We start from the raw sequence: 9,749 nt of genomic DNA, 5'->3' as shown, positions 1-9,749 counted from the left end.
GTCCCTATTTCTGTTGATCTATAGATTTTCTAACCTGCACTACTGTAACGGTAGGACTATTACAAGCCAAATATTTTTGAGGAAATAAAAGAAATATATAAAACTATATATACAGTATATAAAAATCCCATATCTATGCATTTATTTCTCTTGATTTATAGCTTTCTTAACCTACGCTGCTGCTATGGTAGGACAATTACAAAATGTTTTTGGGAAAATAGAAAAAATATACAAAATTATATAAATATATATACGGTATAAAAAAAATTGTTTTACCCTATTTTTCTTGATCTATAGATTTCCTAACATGCAATGTAGCAACAAAAGGACAATTACAGGCCAAATATGTTTGAGAAATAAACACATGCAAAAGTATATTTGTGTACATACATACATATATATATATATATATATATATATATATATATATATATATATATATATATATATATATATATATATAATTATATATACATTCCTACATATATATATATATATATATATATATATATATATAGAGAGAGAGAGAGAGAGAGAGAGAGAGAGAGAGAGAGAGAGAGAGAGAGAGAGAGAGAGAGAGAGAGAGAGAGAGAGAGAGAGAGAGAGAGCAATAAATTAATCCATTTAGGTCCATTTATTTCTCTTTGTTTATAGATTTCTAGGACAATTACAGGCTACATATTTTGAGATAATAAAAAACATACATAAGTATATATACAGCATATAAAAAACCCTATATTTATGTCCTTATTTCTCTTAATCTATAGATTTCCTGACCTGCACTACTGCAACGGTAGGACTATGACAGGCAAAGTATTTTTGAGTAAATAAAAAAATATCCAAGAGTACATAAACTGTATATATATATATATATATATATATATATATATATATATATATAAATATATATATATATATATATATATATTAATATATATATATATATATATATATATATATATATATATATATATATATATATATCTATATATATATATATATATATATATATATATATATATATCTTTATATATATATCTTTATATATATCTATCTATATATATATATATACATATATATATATATATATATATATATATATATATATATATATATATATATATATACATATATATATATATATATGTGTGTATATATATATATATATATATATATATATATATATATATATATATATATATATATATATATATATATATATATATATATATATATACACACACACATTTGGAGAGGTTGGGACGTGAATTAATGACGTTGGGATTTTCGTAGAGAACACATAAAATTCAACTCACTTATTTACTATGACAGTTGCATATAGCAGATTAATCGCTGTCATGTACTGCACTTTTATGTGTTTGAGGGTACTTTTATTTAGGGAATTTTGGCGAATTTTACCATCATGCTTTTTGGGGGTTATATTCGTGATGTTATTCAGACAATTCAATATTACAGGTCATAAAACCTAAATATTTCGTGGAGTAATGACATGGAGGAAACATGTTGTTGTTGAAACTCATTACTGTAATTATTGTTATAATTCGTTGACTTCGTAACCATATCTAAAATGTAAAACTATAAAATAAATGATTTCAAGGCTATGAGCCGGAGCTTGGACCGGGGAGACCAGTCAGTGATTCGATACAAAATCATATCTAAAATTAACAATACTAATATATGAGTAATGACATGGATAAAACATGTAGTTGATTCGACTGAGTCAGAGTTTTGATATAAAAAGTAACAATACAAATTTATGAATTTAGGGCATGTGACCCGGTTTTACTTTCCCCAATTTATTACTTTCAGAGTAATTAGTCCCAAAATATTTTCTTTTTTTTTGGTACTATAAAATGCTCTAATATGGCTACGTAACCCTTAACGAAGATTTTAATAACATATTGTGGTAAAATATATTTATAATTTAGAAGCGGAATCTGCTCTTTCATTACCCGTTGAGATACTACCGCGTGAGAGTTCGGCGGTCCTTTGACTGCCCAGACAGTACATTGGATCCTTCTCTCTGGTTACGGTGTATTTTCCTTTGCCTACACATACACCGAATAGTCTGGCCTATTCTTTACATACTCTCCTCTGTCCTCATACACCTGACAACACTGAAACTACCCACCAATTCTCCTTCACACAAGGGGTTAACTACTGCAATGTAATTATTCAGTAGCCACTTTACTCTTGGTATCGGCAGAAGAGACTTTAGCTATGGTAAGTAATTCTTCTAGGAGAAGAAAACTCTAAAACAAAACCCTTGTTCTCCAGTCTTGGGTAGTGCCATAGCCTCCGTACCATGGTTTTCCACTGTCTTGGGTTAGGGTTCTCTTGCTTGAGGGTACATTTGGGCGTTCTATGTTGTCTTATTTCTCTTCCTCTTATTTTGTTAATGTTTTTATATTTTATATATGAGATATTTATTTTTATGTTGTTACTGTTCTTAAAATATTTCATTTTTTTTCTTATTTCCTCTCCTCGCTGGGCTATTTTCCCAGTTGGAGCCCCTGGACTTATAGAATCCTGCTTTTCCAACTACTGTTGTAGCTTATCAAGTAATAATAATAATAATAATAATAATAATAATAATAATAATAATAATAATAATAATAATAATAACAGCTCCAACACAGGCCGAGATGAAGCATATTTTGCAAAAATAAACTAAAAAAGTGCATATAAAGTAACACATTTTAAGATTGGATTCAAATAACTCCTGGCGACGCCAAATCAAATATGCTTATATTCACCAGTAACCAGTATTCATATTCATATTATTACTTGCTAAGCTACAATCCTGGTAGGAAAAGCAGGATGCCATAAGCCCAGGGGCTCCAACAGGGAAAATAGCCCAGTTAGGAAAGGAAATAAAATATGGAGAGTGTTTTAATTGCTTGTCTTAATAGGAGACTGGTGGATTACCAGATACATAGAATTATTTACTGAATAAGTGATTTTAATGAAAAATTAATTTCACGAATCAGATAAATTACTAGTTTTCTAATTTTTTTAAAAATTCGGAATTGCATGAAAATGCTTATAACCTGTGTGTGACTTATCTATTATAACTCAATAATATTCAACAGAATATAAGGGTGAAATTATCATAATCGTTTAATTATTTAATTAATTCCTAGATTTGAATTAACCAATACTAACGCACCAGATTTAAAGGTTTAAAAGCCACTCATGAATGACAGAGGTAAGGGACAGTAACATTGCTCTATCAAGTAGGATAATGTCCTAGAGACTAACCATATATATGTGATCAGCTCCCAAGCCCCCTAGCCACCCAAGCTAATGACTCAGCAGCTAGATATATAGGCTCCCCCAAACTCCCCCATCCTTAGCTCACAAAGATGGTGAGGTTGCAGCGACCGAGAAACTAACGAATTTGAGCGGAACTCGTGAATAAGTGAATTTATTAGCTAGCGATATTTTTCTGATATAAATCGTGTTTATTAATAGTTTAGTTTGACGTTGATGATTAGGCGGAACTTATGATTTAGTTATATCTTTAATACAAGACGTTTTTAAGTGTTTATTACCTCCGCCAACGATATTGGAAGGAAGTTATGTTTCGCTGCCTGTTTCTGTGTTTGTGTTTGTATGTGTTTCTTACTGAACACCTTTCTGGTCACAATTTTAATCGTAGAGTAATGAAACTTGCAGGAATTTACTGTTATATGAAACGATGGAAATGAATAAATTTTGGAAGGTCAAGATCAAGGTTTAGGTCATGGTCAAGCAAAATGTCCAATTCACGTAATCAGCCATAAGCTTGAATATCGTTGTCACAGACTTCAAACTTGGTTCATAGTTAAGTGTATGAAAATCCAGGCCAATTAATACAGGCTAAATTAAAGGTCAAGGTCAAGGTCGAGAAATATGCTGCCATGGCGGAGGTCTGCGCTCTACTGAGTGCCCCTCTAATCAATAGTTTGCCTCCATATTAAACAACAATAACTTACTGTACCCCTCCTACACAGGTAAAGATCTAGGTTAATTTGACTTAACAAGATTAGAATATTTCACCGAAGCCTCAAATAAAATTTTTACGTTTATGCACAAATTCTGGAATATGATATTTATCTCTGGTTGACCTTTGAGGTTTCTTTACATAAATTGTGGCTTTTGGAAAAATGGATATTTACCTAGTTTTCATTCACTGCATGGGGGGGGGGGGTAGGAAATCCAATCACGTACGCAAGAATAAATTTGAATAAATATGAAATATATCTGTCAAGAATTATCAACTCACAGTTCTTACGGCAAGGAATATTTTAAATTTTAGGTGAATATTTAAAATACCAGACGTGATACTCAAGATCACTCACGTATTCAAAACTATATTTATTCCATAAATAATGTTAGCCTTATTTTGAATGGTTAATATAATAAACAAGATACACGTTCATTTTGAAATAAAATAAAAATAAAAATTACACTTGATCCATTATACTTGTTTAGAGTTGTGGTGGCCTATGAGAAAACGGCCCTGACTGGGGTTAGAGTACCGTTCGAACTCCTTAGTTCCTTTGGTCGCTGCAACCTCACCATCCTTGTGAGCTAAGGAAGGGGGGATTTAGGGGAACCTATAAGCCTACCTGCTGAGTCATTAGCTTTCATTGCCTGGCCCTCCTTGGTCCTAGCTTGGGTGGAAAGGGTGCTTGGGCGCTGATCAAATGTATATATGGTCAGTCTCTACACTGTAAAAAGTTCAAGGTACAGAAAGGGTATAACGAGTGAGCTGGGGTTTATATACATGTAAAACACCCTAAGGCTCAAAAATACCCCTCTACAGCAGGAGGCAGGGTATTTTTTGTGAATAATATACCCTCTATTGTACTTTGTCTTAAAATGGGCTTGGTAAGTTTGTGTGATCATGTCATGAAATGAACTTTTACTCAGTATTAAATCACCATATTGTTACACTGATAGTGTAATGCAACAAAAAAGTTACTAACAACATATTGGTTTTGAGTTATGGATAGTTTTGAAGCAAGTTCCTACAAAATGCGGTACTTGGCAATTTGTATTGTTGCCATCTCGAGATTCTTCGAGAGCCAGGGAATTTGGCGGGAAATTTCAGTGGCGTCTGGACTCTGCGTCTGCTCAGCAGTGAAGATAAATTGCTCCAATTAGCGTCATCGGGATTATAATATCTACACTACATTTCATCTGTTAACCAAGGTAAGAATACTAACTGTCCATCTATGCAAGCATAAACAGTGGTTACGAATAAAAATTGTCAGACATCATCATTAGTTTTGCATTCAGGCTGTGATAGTCTGAAAAATCATTATTACTAACACCGGGGAAAATAAGTAAGAAATTATCATTAGTACTTAATTATGAGAGAGAGAGAGAGAGAGAGAGAGAGAGAGAGAGAGAGAGAGAGAGAGAGAGAGAGAGAGAGAGAGAGCGTCAAGCTGTCTGGGATGAAAAAAAACCATAAACAACGTATTCAGCTAAACGTTAATAACATTACGATTACGCGAAGTCTGTAAGCAAACACTGACGCCAATGATTTCTTAATCAGTTTGACTTGAGGTAGTTAGGTATTTATGCATGATATTTTTTCCTTTCTTTTCTATATATATATATATATATATATATATATATATATATATATATATATATATATATATATATATATATAAATATATATATATATATATATATATATATATATTTATATATTCAGGCACACACACACTAAAAAATATTTTCTTTTCACAGATTTCTGCGTACGGTTTGCTTTGCAGCTTCTGCCATCACTCTTTATATTATATATATATACTTTTGATTTTCAAGTGTAATGGAAATAATAAATTGATAAACCAAACTTTTAAAATCATTGACCTTATTACTTTATTTACTTATAAGCTATTACTACACCTATATAATGGTGGAATAGATATTAATTATAAAATCATAATCAATATACACGGGTATTTATGTCGTATAGAATACCCTGTAAAAGGGTATTCTTTACCTACGATACACCCCTAAGTAAGGGTATCTCAAGTATATGTTATACCCTTGTTATGGGTATATTGTAAAGGGTATATTATAGTTCTTATATACCCCGATAGGGTATGCTATTTTAACCACTAGAAATACCCTTTTTCTACCCCTTTTATACCCTTAATTTTTTAGAGTGTAGGACACTGTCCAGCTTGATAGGGCAATGCCACTGTCCCTTGCCTCTGCCATTCATGAGCGGTCTTTAAGCCTTTAATGTGTTCCATAATATTTCTAACTTTTTGGTTGACAATTCGCCAATGGCAAATATCAATGAAACGAAGAATCTACAAGCCGTCAACAATTGCATCTCTTGATGTTAAGAGCAAAAGAAGAAGAAAGAAGGGAGAAGGGGGGGGGTAGAGATAGCTAAGGTCTATAAATAGGGGGGTTGGGAGGTCTACATACCACCTGGGGAACCAACCGGATTAAAGGAAGACGAGATCTGGTGCAAGAAGTACAATCGTGAGGATAAACAGAGAAACATGCTGTGAATTAAGGCGCTCAGATGTAGCAACTCTGGCTGAATTGTAGCTTGCTAGGTTAAAAGAACTGGCACGCTTTTTTTCAACCTATTACGTGTATTCGCATGACTGGGAATTCTCTTCATTTTCTGACTTGAATGCGATTATACACGACATAAGTGCATTATACATTGTTTATCCTATTTAATTACCATCACCAAAGAAGATGGAAGGAGGTTAGGTTTTACTCCTTGTTTGAGTGTTTGTTTGTGAACAGCTTCCTAGCAACAATTTTAATCGTAGAGTAATGAAACTTGCGGGGATTAACTGTTATATAAAAAGATGGAAATTATTAAATCTTGGAAGGTCAAGGTCAAAGATCAAAGCCACGGTCAAGCAAAATGTCCAATTCACGTAATCAGCTTTAAGGTTGGACATCGTTGTCACAGAGATTTCAAACTAGGTTCACATTTGAGTATGGAAATCCACGCCAATTAATACATGTTAAGGTCAAAGGTCAAGGTCAAAATCGAGCAAAATGTCGAGAAATGAGCTGCCGCGGTGGAGGTCTGCGCTCTATTGAGTGCCCCTCTATTTTTCACTTTTTTTTTTTTTTCAATAATTTGTTTTCTACATTCCATGTAGCCTACTGCATGTGTGGGCTATCACTTCATTATAAATAAAATAAAATAGAAAATAATTATTACTCTTTCCGAAAAAATCAATCACACTCAGGAATGATCAACGTGAGCTTGAAGGTTAAAATATCATCAGGATAATGATATGGGGAAAACAGTTTTGTGAAAAAAAAAAAAAAAATACTTTCGCATGAATCCTTTCTCCAGGACACCTTGACACCTATTACATCAATGTTCATATATTTTTCTCACCATAAATAACATACTGCAATGTATATCTGAATTTCCATATATTTCCACACCTAATATAACAAATTACGGATGTATATTTGATTAAAACATTTCTTAATACTTAGTGCAAAAATAAAAAAATCGAAGACATGAGGATATTTTCTGTTTCTTACAATACATATTTTTTGAAGGTTATGTTTTATTTTCTTTTTAATTTAAAAATTCTCTTCTGGATAAACGTAAGATATAAAGAATTTTTTTTTTACAATAGCTTTAATTTTCAAGTCACTAGAATGCGGTAAAAATATCAACTTTATAATGTATTATGAAAGAGTGAAGAAGTGTTATGTTTAAAGAAATATGACCAAGTATCAGCTTCGCTATATGAAAATTGTAAATTGTCAATGTATTTTATATTACAACTTTATGGACACAGAACGAAATAAATGAATGATTTGAAATACAAAAAACGAAACAAAATAAGAAAATATATTTGAAGTAAACCAAAAACTGAATGATTTCAAGCATAGAAAAAGGAAATATAAAATGACAGAAGAACCCATACTTTATATAAATTGCGTATCTGAATAATTTCAAAAAGGCAAATAAAAAGAAAGACGAGATGAAAGAAGAAAATACGTTTGAGGCTTACCAGAAAACCGAATAATTAAAAGGAAAAAAAAAAAAAAAAAAGGAAAGACGAAGTGAAAAGAAAACATACTTTAGGTAAACCACATATTGAATAATTTAGAGGTTAAAAAAAGCAAAGACGATATGAATAAAAATATACCACTTCATTCAATAATTCAAGAAAATACAAAATTAAAGACGAAATGAAAGATGAAAATATATTTGCAGTAAACCAAACAACTGAATAATTTTAAAACGTAAAAAAGGAAAGATGAAATGTAAAATATATATATATATATATATTTGAAGTATACCGTATATCAAAACAAAAAAGGGAAAGACGAAATGAAAAAAAATATATATTTGAAGTAAACCAAATAATTGAATAATTTCAAAACGTAAAAAAAAGGAAAGACGAAATGAAAAAAGACAATATATTTGAAGCAAACCAAATAATTGAATGATCTAAAATAGATAAACACCGAAACGAAAGCAGAATATACATGTGTATACACTAGGGAGATACACTTTTAAATTCCAGCCTTAATCCAATCGGACATGCACTTTTAATGAGGAAAATTCTTCTGACTTCTGCTGGCTGGAATGTTTTGGGTAGGGTGAGGGGGACATGCGTGGGAATCTGGGAATTGTTTTCGATTCCAGTCGGCTGTATAGAAAATATCGCAAAGCCGAATAGTTCTTGCTTTCATTTCAAGTTTCGCATCCCCGAACTACTTCCAGGAAAGACCTTTCTTAATACTTCTCTTCCTTGATACTTCTCGCCAAAAACTTAGTAATGAACAGCTATTCTCTCATTTCTTGGGAGTTTTCGGTATTTGCTTCCAGTGTTCGACAACCTTGTTTTTTTCTTTTCTTTTCTTTTCAGCCGTTTTTTTTTTTTTTTTTTTTTTTTTTTTAGGGATTCCAGTTGGTTTATGTCGTTTCTCAAGTCAGTTTCCAATCGCGGATTCCGTGTTTCAGACCATCCCGCAGTGCTGTTCCAATCTTGCTTCCAGTTCTAAGAGGAGGGGGGTAGGATAAAAGAGGGTTATGGGGAGGAGGTAGGGTAAGAGAGAGGGTAATTGGGAGGGGGAAGAAATAGGGTATTACTTGATTGGTATGGATCATAGGGGATGGAAGTGAAGAGGGAAATAGAGGCTGTTTTGTAAGCAAGAAGGAAAAAAAATGCTGGAGGGTACACTCGGGCACAATATTCTATCTCATTTCTTTTCTGATTTTTTTTTAAGTTTTTTATAGTTTATATATGAGATTTACTTTACTGTTACTGTTTTATTTAATTATCAATTACTTCTCTTTGTAGTTTATTTATTTTCCTATTTCCTTTCCTTACAGGGCTATTTTCTCTGTTAGAGCCCTCGGGCTTTTAGCATCCTGCTTTTCCAACTTGGGTTGTAGCTTAACAAGAAAAAAAAAGGGATGAACTTATGAATTATACCACAGGGGCTTGGCAGACCATTCACTACACAGCAATAGGTAAATAAAACCCGCCACTCCCCTGTGGCATAAAACAAAAAGTGCGTGTTATTGTTATATTTAATTGTTAATTACTTCTCATTATAGTTTATTTATTTTCTTATTTCCTTTCCTCACTGGGCTATTTTCTCTGTTGGAGCCCTCGGTCTAATAACATCATGCTTTTCCAACAAGGGGTTGTAGTTTACACCAAAAAAAAAAGGGGGGGGGGGGGTGAATTTATAAATTATAACACAGG

Source organism: Palaemon carinicauda, chromosome 19 (assembly GCF_036898095.1).
Source record: "Palaemon carinicauda isolate YSFRI2023 chromosome 19, ASM3689809v2, whole genome shotgun sequence".
Lineage (NCBI taxonomy): Eukaryota > Metazoa > Arthropoda > Malacostraca > Decapoda > Palaemonidae > Palaemon > Palaemon carinicauda.
Note: the sequence above shows the minus strand (reverse complement) of the source record.